Raw genomic sequence first — 13,975 nt, 5'->3', positions numbered from 1 at the left:
TAGAGTGAGTTAGCATTTGTGATACTGTGAAATATACACTTTCTCTTTGTCCCTGTTTCTGGCATACAACTCCTAAAATCTTTGCAATCTTCAAAGTGATATATTTTCATTTTTCATATGCTAATTAGTTCACTGATGGCTGGCAGGCCCTAAGTAGCTTCAAGATAAAGTCTGGTCATTGAAAAGACCAAGACATGATTATAGGGTTGGGACTTACAACCCCAAACCCCAACTTCCAGAGAGGGAGAAGGGGATGAAGATTAAGTTGATCACCAGTGACCAATGGTTTAATCAAGCATGCCTGTGTAATCAAGCCTCCATAAAAAAACAAAAGGCCAAGGTTTGGAGAGCTTCCAGATAGCTGAACATGTGGAGGTTCCTGCAGGGTGGCATGCCTGGAGAGGGCGTGGAGGCTCTGTGCCCACCCAGACCTCACCTAATATTTCCTGCCATCTGGATCCTTTGTCGGATCCTTTATAATACATCAGTAAATCTGTTGCCTTGCATTTTGTGAGCTGTTGTAGCAAATTAATAGAACACAAAAAGGGATCCTGGGAAACCAAACATGAAGCTGGCTAGTTTTGCAACTGGTATCTGAAGAGGGGGCAGTCTTGTGGGAATAAGCGTTCAACCTGTGGGATATGACACAATTTCCAGGTAGCCAGTGTCAGGATTAAACTGAATTGGAGGACATCCGGCTGGTATCTGCTGAAAAACTGATTGTTTGCTCGGTGTATGGGGCAAAACTTGGTAAGACAAGTCTTCTGTGTTGATTATTGTTGAATGAGAGAATTAACACACACACACACACACACTTTGAGTTTGTGTTTTCCACACAGAGCATCAAAAGACTTGAAATCTTTCAATCTGTTCATAATGTCTGTACTATTTAGAATAAATAGTACAATTAAAAACAAACCACTTACCCTTCCTAGCTATGTTTCCATATCTGCAAAAGAGGGTTATTAGTACCCTCATTTTTGTGAGGATTAAATGACATGATGTGCATGAAAACTGTACAATCTTCTACAAGATATAAGTTACTACTATTATGGTCAACAAATGTTTGCCATCTGTTCCCAAATTTTACTAGAGACTGCTCCTTCTACTCCTCTACTGACAAGGAGATATCACCAAGTGACTATGAAATCTTATTAATTATTTGCTTGCTTTCTTCAGAATGTTTCCCAACACTCTGTCTTTTGGCTTCCCGTTATGGCTGTTTTCGAGGAACAACTGAAAGACTAATGTGATTAACATTAAACATAGTGAATGTTTCTGAAGGAAATCTGACTTTGTTTCTAGAAGTTTTGAGTAGTTTAAGCTATAGTTCTTCTAAAAGTCAGGGAAAGGACTGAATGTCTCCATAAAGTCTCTATAAACCTGTGGTTTATAAAAAGCAAAAAAAAAAAAGAGAGATTATATTGATATTTTCCAGTAGTATACCTTCCATTAGCATAGAAAAGTTTGTGTATATTCTAAAATACACCTTTTGATTATGTTGCCTGGAATAAATCAGAAACATGTTTTATACTAGCAAATATGCAGAGCACCAATAGGATAAAAGTTTTTTCTTTACCTACACTTGCTATAAAATCCAGTTGCTTTGCAAAGTACAAAATATACATATATATATACTTTAATAGAATATCAAGATACAAGTCTCCACCTTAAAGGGCACTCAATAGTTATACACACATTTCCATGCATCCCAAACTAAATGATATTAATAAGACTAAATTCCAAATCAGGTACTAACAAATTTATAGGGAACAAAAAATCCAGTTCTGAATATATAGCATATAGATTTAACAACAACAACAAATAAAAAAAAACTGGGAAAGCTAGAAAAAAACTAGAGGAAAAAAATTACTCCCTTGCTAAATGTCTGACAAAATCAAAAATTGTTTTTAGATATAGCCACTTGTAACTGCATTTAATCACTGCACTTATTCTTGCTCCCTATTAAAAATGACACTGTGCTCTATCTTATAGCAAGGCTGATTTATTAAAAGTATTATTCCCCTATTCCAAACAAACTGGTGAAAAGAACTCGGCTTTAATAACTACAGTTTCTGACTAATGCATATTTTATAGCTACATGACAACATGACAGTTTTCATGAGGAGTCCTAAAGCACCTGAAGCATGGGTGTTAATGGAATCAATCCACCAATGAATGTAGTATTAGTTCATTCTTGCTGAAAATGGTAGTAGCATTTAAAATTCTAATTCCTTTTTCCTTCTTAGCATGATTAGCAAATCTTGATTTAGCATAGTCTTGGAATAACAAACACTGTACTTTTTGTTTTGGGACTTTTTGTTAAATGATAAGCAAAAAATAACATGCTTATCAATCACTTTTTAAGAACTTCAAAGATCTCTACAAATATTCTTAACTAGTCAATGACTTTTACTGACTGGCTTTTTTTTTTTTTTTTTTTTTGAGACGGAGTATCACTCTGTTACCCAGGCTGGAGAGCAATAGCGCAATCTCAGCTCACTGAAACCTCTGCCTCCTGGATTCAAGCGATTCTCCTGCCTCAGCCTCCCGAGTAGCTGGGATTACAGACATGCATCATCACACCCAGCTAATTTTTGTATTTTTAGTAGAGACAGGGTTTCACCATGTAGGCCAGGCTGGTCTCGAACTCCCAACCTCAGGTGATCCACCCGCCTCAGCCTCCCAAAGTGCTGGGATTATAAGCGTGAGCCAGCACGCCCAGCTTGCTCCTTTTTTATAAGGAGCAGACGGCTTGCCTTCAAGAAGTGTGCTGTCTACCAGTTATAGGGCATAAATAGCAGTGACAGTTCACTGCTCTGCAGTAAAGAGGAAGAAACAACTACATCTATTTGAATAGATCAAGGAAGACCTCATGAAGGAGATAAAATTAAGGATAGGTGTTGAGGGGTAAGAAGGAGTTTAAAGAAAAGCAGATGCTGGTTCTGAAGAAAAAGTAGTGACCAAAATTATAAAGAAATAAAAATGGCCAATGTTTCTCAACCTTGGCCTTGGTCAGAATCACTTGAGGGAGGTTTTTATTAAGATAATCAGGCCCCAACAAAGACTTACTAAATTAAAAACTCCCAGATGAAGGCTAGGCACATACCTTTCAAAAAATTCCAAAGGTGATTCTGCTGTGGTCGAGGACCACTGATTTAGGAGGTGTTTGGATAAAGGCCAATAGTCCAGCTGAAATACAGGGTCCATGAAGGAGGTAAGACTGGAAAGGTTTTTTCCATTAGGCTTTGCAGTGTGTTGAATTCCAAGCTGAGAAGTCTACATTGATATTCTTTGGCAATGCCTCTTAAGCAGGTATATAAATGATCAGTGCACTTCACGCAACATTTTGTAAAAATAAAAAATATTGCATAAAGATGAATGGGAGAAACTGGGAACAAGAAGGCAAGTTAGAAGGCTATGCAGTATTTCAGGCAAGGGGAAATAAGGGCCTGAACAGTGCACTGCCAGTGGAATGGGGTCAAAAAAGAAATAAAGAAAAGAAAGCTTTAATTAAAAAGATTACAGTAAAAAAAGTAGAATATTGAAGATGATGAAGATTTTCAGCACAGGTAAGTAGAATGTTGTTGAGGCAACTAATAAAGATGGAAAACAACTGAGAAGAAACAGATTTCAGAGTATTTTGTAAATATTGGCTTTGAACAGGTGACTATGTGCGCAGTACAGGTTTACATCTGCTAATTTTTAATAGTGCCCTCTTCAACCCTCCATAGTGACCCAGATAATAAATTAACATGACCTTAGGTTTACATTATCCCTCTGGACATGTCTACAGAGGGTTACAAAGGAGGATGTGGGGACAGATCCTCAGTATCAGGAAGGGAAACCACATCTAAGAGGTGAGTATTAAAATTGAGAGGGCAGATGACATAACCAACAGAAAATAAGCAGAGAGAAAAGAGGTGCCAAAGGAGCACCCTTTGTAATGGGGGAAGAGGGAGAAGAATCCACACCAAAGAAACAACAAATAAACAAAATGTGGCGGGGGGGGGGGGGTCGCAGAGAAGGAAAAATAATCACAAAAAGAAAATATTATGGAGTCAAAGAAGTAAAGTACTAAAAAAGAAGGATGTCAAAAATGTTATCAGGGTAAAGACATAGGAGAGGTCACCACTGAATATGAAAAATGAGGTGACCCTTGGGGGATTATGAAAGCAGTGTCTGCAAGTAATGAGGGAAAAGCCTCTAGGGTGCTGACAGGATAATGGGAGATAAAAAAAAAGAGAAACAATGATTAAGAAGATAAGAGGGTAAAGGGGTCTTGGTGGGTCATGGGGAGGAACAAGATAGAAAAAAAGGAAGTGAACACCAGGAGGGAGATATATTAACCTGAGGAAGAAGATGGGAGTAAAGTGAGAGGAATCTACAATGAAGACAGGGAGCATATTTAATAGGAGAAAAGAAACTGGAGATGCCCGAGAGGTACGGCCCAAGCCATGACTGTGGCTCTAGGATGCCTGAAATAAAGACCGACTGAGAAGCTACGGTTTTACAAGTATCACTAGCTAGGAGAACAAAGTCACTGAGAGAGATGGAATGAGGTGGTATGAAGGTAAGGTTTGTATTCCAGGCCCTAAGGAAGATGGGGAAATGTCTCAGAGATGAAGAGGATAGAGAAGATGATGGTAGTAGGTGATGCAACTGTAAAATACAGACTTCAAAATAAAGGTTTTTGAATAATGATGACAGAAGCATAGTTACATCTTTCAGGTTTGGAGAAAACATTTTTGAGACGACCTACCTATATCCCATACCTCTCCCCTACCCTATTTTCATCAAATATTGGTAGTTTCTAGAGATGGAGCAGATAACAGGGAAGTTCATCCTCAAGGAAAAATGTCAATTAATTCAAGACTATGGGAAGAATGCTAAGAAAAATGCTAATCACATGGGAAATTGGAATCCAAAAGAAAAAGATTGCAGTGAGCCTAGTAAAAGCAGTTAGAAAACGATCCAGAAAGGAGATAATATTCTCAGAAAGAAAGAGACATGAAACAGGAAAGCAAAGCGGGAAGGGCATTGCACCTAGGGCTCTAACAGATAATCAGTTACACAGGCTGCTGGTCATGAGAGGTGGGTGGAAACTCTTATTCTAAATAGTACAGACATTATGAACAGATTAAAAGAAGAACTAGAATAACCAAATTAACCTTGATCTATTCTTCACACTTCAAAACAGAATTAAATTCAACTTTATCTCAAAATACACACTGAAGAAGTATTTTTACCCATGTAAGCTTGCACTGGGCTTTCCTACAAGTATCGTAAGATTCCAGGCAAAGAGGTAAGCAAATCACATTATGAACCCCTCCCACTCCCTACCCCTATCTCATTTTTTTTTTTTTTTTCCTCGCTTTGTCGCCCAGGCTGGAGTGCAGTGGCCGGATCTCGGCTCACTGCAAGCTCCGCCTCCCGAGTTTACACCATTCTCCTGCCTCAGCCTCCGGAGTAGCTGGGACTACAGGCGCCCGCCACCTCGAACAGCTAGTTTTTTGTATTTTTTAGCAGAGATGGGGTTTCACCGTGTTAGCCAGGATGGTCTCGATCTCCTGACCTCGTGATCCGCCCGTCTCGGCCTCCCAAAGTGCTGGGATTACAGGCTGAGCCCCCGTGCCCGGCCCCCTATCTCATTTTTATGTTATATGGCTAGAATGAGATTAGAAATAACCTTTAAGGCTGCCTTCAAAGTTTTTCTTTTTTAAGAGGTTTCAAAATGAAGCATGCAGCCACGGGGGTGTGGAAGTTGGGGAAAATGGGATTTTACAGATTGATTATGTGCACACATAAAAGCAGTGCTTCTTTTTCAATGCCAGCTGGCTGGAGTGGAGGGAGGATAGTCTAGGCAATTACTAAGCAAAGTAATTACCCTGTTGAATGTACGTTGGGGGCTTTGATAATTGTGACAACACAAAGCTGAGGCTAGTTCATACCAATGTTCCATTAAAAAGCACAGAATCACTGCTGGAATCTCGCATTTTAATTTCCTTAATATGGGGATCAATGTTAATGAATATACCCAGAAAAGACTAGGTTAAACAAAAGTCTAACAGAAGTTTCTCTTTCTAAAATACGTTCTGTAAATATTAGTGACGTCTTACACATACAGTGGGCTTAATAAGTGCCTGCTGATTATGTTGCTGCTACTACAGACCCTACCATTTGTTGAAGACTTTGTCCAGCCCAGCGTTAAGTATTTTAGATCTTTTAATCTCATTTAATTCACACAATAACTTTAGAGATAGGAATTATTATCCTTATTTTTCAGATATGCAAATTAAGACTTTGAACGGTCATAGAGATTTGTTATCCATTCAACCTTAACAATGATGTACTACTGAGTATCTGTTCAACAACTGTGGCTGGACTTGGGTGTACAACAGTAGACAAAAAAGACATGAAGATTATGGTTGGGGGAGGGCAGGAATCTAGATTTTTTTTTTTTTTTTTTTTTTGAGACGGAGTCTTGCTCTGTCACCAGGTTGGAGTGCAGTGGTGCCATCACGGCTCACTGCAACCTCCGCCTCCCAGGTTCAAGCAATTCTCTTGCCTCAGCCTCCCAAGTAGCTGGGACTACAGGCACATGCCACCACACCCGGCTAATTTTTTGTATTTTTAATAGAGATGGTGTTTCACCACGTTGGCCAGGATGGTCTCCATCTCTTGACCTCGTGATCCACCCGCCTTGGCCTCCCAAAGTGCTGGGATTACAGGTATTAGCCACCACACCTGGCCAGGAATCCGGACATTAAACAAAACTCAAAGGAATATAAAGTGAAAAACTGTGATACGTACCACGAAGGAGAAAAACATGGTGCTATGAGTGAGCATAACAAGAGAACCTATTTAGATTGGGTGGTAAGAGAAAGCCTAAGACCCGAGAGATAAAGAGTCAGCCATGTAGAGTGAAATGAAGAGTGTTCTGAGCACAGGAAACAGGCTGAGTTAAAGCTGCAAATAGGAAATCAGCTTAACGTGTTTAAGGATTAGAACAATTCAGGTGGCTCAGGCTCAGTGATCAAGACATAGGTGAGATCAGCAAGGTAGGCCTGAATGAGGAGTCTGAACTTCACTCTGGCATAAAAGAAAGACAACCGACAGTTTTTAAGAGGGCAGGGAGGAAGACGGGGAGGAGAGGGGGTGGGGAGCTGGAGAAGTGAGTAAAAGAGGAGGAGAAGGTGTGGGGATCAGACCGTCAGATTTCAATTGTAATAAGGTCACTCTAGCTACTCTATGGAGAAACACTGTGTGGAACAGAATAGTGGTATCAAGTAGAGAGGTGGAAAGATGCTCAAAATATTTTGAAGCTGTAATGGATTTCTTCTTAAAGTTAAATAGTAAGTAGTAGAACAAGAATTCTGTTACTGAAGCTTGGGCTCTTAACTTCTTCATCAGCGGTGTTCAATCTTTTGGCTTTCCTGGGCCACATTGGAAGAAGAAGAATTGTCTGGAGCCACACGTAGAATACACTAATACTAATGATAGCTGATGAGCAAAAATAAATAAATAAATAAACAAACAGAAAGAAAGAAAGAAAAAAGTCACACACAAAAAATCATGTTTTAAGAAAGTTTACGAATTTGTGTTGGGCCACATTCAAAGCCATTCTGGGCTGCACGTGGCCCACGGGCTATGAGTTGGACAAGCTTGTCTTAAATACTGATCGGAAACACTTCGTCAGTAAATGTTTTAAAGTTTGAGTCAAGAAAAAAAGATTATTTCCTTTTACTGAGATAACAACTAGAAAGCATTTTCAGGATTAAATCTCAAAACATTTAATGGGGAGGTGTGACTTTTTCTTCCAATACTTACAGACCTCTGCCCCATGATGCTGAATGATGACTTGGGGTCGTCAATAGTCAATGACTGTCAACTACCCTAAAAGTAACACTTGTCTTTCTTGTAGCTTTCAGTGAATTTAAACTCAGAGTTGGTAGAAATAACCTTAATGTCTGGGTTCCCTACAAGATCTTTTCATGATCCCATCACATCTTCTAAGAGCCGCAGTATAAGAGAATGGAAGTTTCAGATTACTGAAGCTTTTTCCTAGCTTTGTGCTGAAGTTGAGACATATAACTCAAGAGAATACCGACTAGCTTACAAAGTTAACAAATGCCAAGATTATTTAGTGTTTTTCAATAATCTTTAAAAAATCTTTGAATAATTATTATGTTATATTCAGAGTACACTTGCCAGACCTACATAAAGACAGGTATCAGAGGTCCATATTTACTCCATGCTTTTAGCCAATATATCATAGAATGTTAAAGCTAGAAGATATTTCATCAATTTTGGTGATGTGTACTAACCATTAAATTGTGTTAAATCCCCTAATTGTTTTAAAACAATACTTTTTTTTAGTTTATAGTTGAACTGTAACTGCTTTACAGGTTTTGTTTGTCTGTAATGGAAAATCATGTAGCTAATCTATGAATCGCAATATGCTTCTAGCTACTAAGCTAACTACTAGCTCATAGTACTTATCATATAAGTTAAATGCTACCTTTGTTGTTATTATCTGATATATTTAATATTTTGCTTATGTGTTATTATCTATATGCCCCACTAAATGCAACTCCATGAAAACAAGAATTTTATTCCCCCCTGTTGTTTCACTGCTAAATCTTTCCAACATGTAAAACAATGCCTGAAGCCTAGTGGACACTTACAAAATATTTGTTGGATGATTGAATAAAAGAATGAATGAGCTTCAAACACTTACATCACTAAGTATTACCTGAGACAATCTTGGTGAAAGTTCTTTGTAAACCATAAGCCATTCTACAAATGTAGAGCATTAGCAAACACCATTTATTAAGCATTTCACATCCATTATCTCCCTTACTTCCCAATTCACAAAAGAAACTAAAGTTCAAACAGCTAAAGCAACTTGCCCAATATAACACAGCGTAAGTGGTAGAATTAGAATTCCAACAAACAAGTTGATTCCAAATCCAAGTATCTTGACTCCAGATCTCCTGCCTTTTCTATCTTGCTCTTTATCGTGATATGCTGACTCCAAGTACATAAAACAAAACATACCAGAACGCTATTAAATTATACATACAATTCATATTTGAGATAATGACTAAGAGCATTATCTTTGAATTAGACAGACCTACATTTTCATTCCAGTTTTTGCCACTTATTTGGGATATGGCCTTGGTCAACTTTTCTAAGCCTCAGTTTCACCTTCTGTAAAATAAGGTAGTAATAATGTCTCTCTAATTGTGTGGAAAAAATTATGTATTTCAAGTAAAGGACTTAACTCGCGAGTATGGGTTAATGGCTCAAAGTGCCTAAAATTTTATTTATTTATTTATTTATTTATTTATTTATTTATTTATTTATTTATTTTGAGACGAAGTCTCGCTCTTGTTGCCCAGGCTGGAGTGTAGTGGCGCGATCTCAGCTCACCGTAACCTCTGCCTCCCTGGTTGAAGCAATTCTCCTGCCTCAGCCTCCCAAGTAGCTGGGATTACAGGCATGCACCACCTTGCCTGGCTAATTTTGTATTTTTAGTAGAGACGGGGTTTCTCCATGTTAGTCAGGCTGGTCTTGCACTCCCAATCTCAGGTGATCCACCACCCTCAGCCTCCCAAAGTGCTGGGATCATAGGCGTGAGCCACCGCGCCTGGCCAAAAAATTTTATTTTTATCTTTGATGATAAAGAAACATTTTCCTGGTGTCTTACAACCGACACTTGAATGTGGAATGACAAAAAGAGGGAAGTGTAGAAACAAATCAACAGACTTCATTTGCATTTCTATTTTCCCTCTGTACTCTGCACTGATTTTACAGAAGCAAATGCTAACAAAGCCATATTTTTCTCTCTCTCCCAACACAGAACTGGGCTCATTACATTACTCTGCTGCCTACTGATAAAGGTACAAGTGGAAATGTCCACTGCTAAAATGCAGAAGGAATAATAATTTTTTAAAAAAAAGATTAGTTATCTTAAAGCTGTTAAAATGGTAAAGTAGTCTTCTTTGAGGTTTCCAGAATCCCAGTAAATTTTTTTCTTAAATAAGAACACCAATCTAGATGGTTACCTATTAAATCAAAGGTACAGAGTTACTAAAATGTATCAGTGTATAAGCACCAGGAACAGTGTTTCAGATGAATTAGCCACTCCTATTAGAATCACTTTCATTGGGAAAAAGTGTTAACAGCCAGGTACATGTCTCAGGCACTTTATAGTCTTGTACTTAACTACAATAGCATGTTGCAAAATCCAGGTTCCTCCCTTCTAGTTCTGAATCCAAATTAGCATGTCCTTGTTCTTGAGAGAGAGAGTCTCTTCTCTGGTTGTCCATGTGTGTTTACACAAGATATTCTTATTTCATAGTCTATCAGTGGCTGATCTTTTCCAGCTACAGAAACTTAGTTAACATATTTCTTCAGAAAATTCTTCTATGAATGTCTACTAATATACTTAAAGGATTAGGTCTAAGAGTAAGAATTACGTTTCAATATTTATTATGGTGCAATAGTCTTACCTAGAAGAAGTGAACTAATTCACAAGCACATTAAAGTTTCTCACCTCCCCAGACAATTTCACACATTTTTCTGCCAATTCTTCACTTTTCCTTAGAAAGTGAAGTCCCAGATAAAGAGGTAGCCATAGATGCCACTAAAACCAATTAACACTTCACCTTCATTTTGGGACCAAAAAAAGGAGGGGGAAAGCAGCAGTTTAAAGCAAATCTTTAATACTTTTGTGAAAGTAAATTTATAAGTCATTTCAAAGTAAAGGAGAATAAGTTACTTGGGACAGAACAAATGTGGAATATTTAATGTTCAAGTGAAGAAAATTAAGGGCAACTGCTTAACAAATGTTCATAAAATATGCAACTATTCACCAACTATACTATCCCTTAATGATAAAAATTAGAAGGTTAAGAATTCCTTGAAAGTATTTTAATCCTTATCTCTCCTTCAGCCAGCCTATGACAGATAACAAAGTGACCAATATATTATTTTCAAATCTTTCTCAGAGAAAGAATTCTATAATATACTTTAGAATCTCTTTAAAAATTTAATGTACACACCAAAGTGTCTTAATGTAGATGTTAAATGTAGACATTTTTAAATGTAGACAATAAAGTGTTATATAATTAGCTTACAGAAAACCCCTCAGGTGCTAATACTATTTATATAAAATATTGAAGGGATGACAAGTATGAGTGTTTTCAAACATGCCACTCTGGCATACAGGATAGTGGTTGTGAAAAGAGTTTTGGAGTTGAGCTACCCCAATTTCAAACCACACTGCTTCTAAATACTTATTAGCAGGGCAACTCTGGGCAAAATACTTAATCTCTCTGAATTTGCCTTTCTTAATCTCACTTTGTAGAATTGGTAAATGAATTAAAAGTACTAAAAGTATATGAAGTACTTAGTATAGTAGTGTCTGACACATTAGTGCATACTTAGCATTTTGTGGCTATAGGCAATATATTGCAAGGGTTGTATAGATTCTGAAATCTGATTTCTCAGGTTCAAGTCCAGGTTTTCCCATTAGTTACTTATTTGGCTCTGGGCAAATTATTTCATCTCTCTATATTAATATTAATAGTAATAAATACATGAAAAAGATTAGAATACTGCTTTGTACATGGTAGTGCTCAAAAAATAATTTTTATATTACCTCAACTGAAGTCTCATAGAAGCTAACATTTAAAGAACGTAGGAGGGCAGTTTTCTCTTCTGACGTTTGATTTGACTAGCAATAAAAGTAAATGAACACTATCAACTCAATCCACATCCATAAATCTTTCCTATACACCAATATGCAATTATGCATTGATCAAATTCCCAGTGCAGCCTCACTAGTTTCAAGTTTTTCAGACTTGTCTGATGATACAAATCTCCCAGAGATTGTGACTGAGCAGGTCTGGGGTGGAGGGGTGGGGCCTGAAATCTGTATGCATAATCAGTTTCCCAGGGGAGTCCTATGGCTAGGCAGGCTCAGAATCCCTGAGTCAGTTGAAGCTGTGCCCAAACACAGAACCTAAGAAGAATATCTAGCAGTCACATCCACCTAAGAGAATTATTGTATTATAAATATTATGTAATGAAAATGAGAATTTTGAAAATGATTTGTTATTCAGCAAATATTTTATCATTTATCAGTACCAAATATTGATTGAGGGCCATTTAAGCATATTTTATAGTATAATTCAAAAAACAGTGTACAAAGGTTAATTGGAAAAGAAACCTACTCTTAAAAATTGAAGTAATTTGGGGTGGTAACAGTGGGAAACAGAAAGAAAGAACATCATCGACAAAGATATGCATACAGCCTGGGAGCGGTGGCTCACGCCTGTAATCCCAGCACTTTGGGAGGCTGCAGAGGGTGGATCATTTGAGGTCAGGAGTTCAAGACCAGACTGGCCAACATGGTGAAACCCCATCTCTACTAAAAATACAAAAATTAGCTAGGCATGGTGGCGGACACCTGTAATCCCAGCTACTTGGGAGGCTGAGACACCAGAATCACTTGAACCCAGGAGGCGGAGACTGCAGTGAGCTGAGATCACGCCACCGCAGTCCAGCCTGGGCAATGGAGCAAACTCAGTCTTGAAAACAAACAAAAAAAAGATATGCATACAGTTATGTGTCACTTAACCACAGGATATGTTCAAAAAATGCATTGCTAGGCCATTTCATTGTTGCGTGAACACCAGAGAGTGCATTTACACAAGCCTAGATAGTATAGCCTACTACACACCTAGGCTATATGGCATACTCTACTTCTCCTAGGTTGCAAACCTGTACCCCATGTTACTATACTGAATACTATAAGCAATTGTAACACAACGGTATTTGTGTGTCTAAACATAACAAAACATAGAAAAGGTACATTTAAAATATGACATAAAGGATTTTTTAAATGGTACACCTGAATAGGGCACTTACCACAAATGGAGCTTGCAGGACCAGAAGTTGCTCTGGGTGAGTCAGTAAGTGGTGAGTGAATGTGAAGGCCCAGAACATTATTAAACATAACTGTAGATTGTATTAACACTGTACACTTAAGCTACACTAAATGTATTTTTTAAATATTTTTCTGTCTTCAATAATAAGTTCACCTGACTTCACTGTAACTTTTTCATTTTATAAATTTTTAACTTTTTTCAACTTTTTAACTTTTATAATAACACTTAACTGAAAACACAAACACGTTGTACAGCTGCACAAAAATATTTCCTTTCTTCCTACCCTTATTCTTTAAGCTTTTTTTCTATTTAAAAAAATTTAACTCTTTTTTTTTTTTCTTTTTTTTTTTACTTTTAAGACTTTTTGCTTAAAAACTAAGTCACAAACAGACATCTTAGCCTAGGCCTAAAAAGGGTCAGGATCACCAATATCACTTTCTTCCACCTCCACATCTTGTCCCACTAAATATAACATGCATGAAGCTGTCATCTCCTATGACAACAATGCCTTCTTCTGGAATACATCCTGAAGGACCTGCCTGAGGCTGTTTTACAGTTAACTGTAAAAAATAAAATAAAAAGTATAGTAAATACATAAACTAGTAAGATAGTCCTTTTTTCTTATCAAGGATGATGTACTGTACATAACTGTATGTGCTATAGTTTTATACACCTGGAAGCATGGTAGGTTAGTTTTTACCAGCATCACCACAAATACAAGAGTACTGCATTGCACTATGACCTTATGATGGCGAGAGAAATTTTTCAGCTCCATTATAATCTTATGGGACTATGATTGTATATGTAGTCCATCATTGGTTAAAATGTCCTTATGCAGCACATGACTGTAATTTTATGGTACCTTTTGACCTGAGGAGTTCATTAAGTGTAGGATCAAGGGTCCTGTTAATCGAGGGGTCTGGTTCTTTAAGAGGTCTGTTACAGTTATTTACAACACTGCTATCATTGCTAATAGGTTAAAAATGCTAACAATTTTAGAACATTCAAATAAATTA

The 13,975-nt window shown here is 37.5% G+C and overlaps 1 protein-coding gene across 15 annotated transcripts in view; it reads right to left on the bottom strand.

Moving 5' to 3' along the window:
- The window catches only part of LOC105481485 (mono-ADP ribosylhydrolase 2), a 2,105,812-nt gene that overhangs the window by 1,734,287 nt on the left and 357,550 nt on the right, over nucleotides 1-13,975 (bottom strand). The window lies entirely within an intron of this gene.

The sequence above is a fragment of the Macaca nemestrina genome, chromosome 15 (genome assembly GCF_043159975.1).
Source record: "Macaca nemestrina isolate mMacNem1 chromosome 15, mMacNem.hap1, whole genome shotgun sequence".
Taxonomy (NCBI): Eukaryota; Metazoa; Chordata; class Mammalia; order Primates; family Cercopithecidae; genus Macaca; species Macaca nemestrina.
This window is presented reverse-complemented; position numbering and strand designations above follow the sequence as displayed.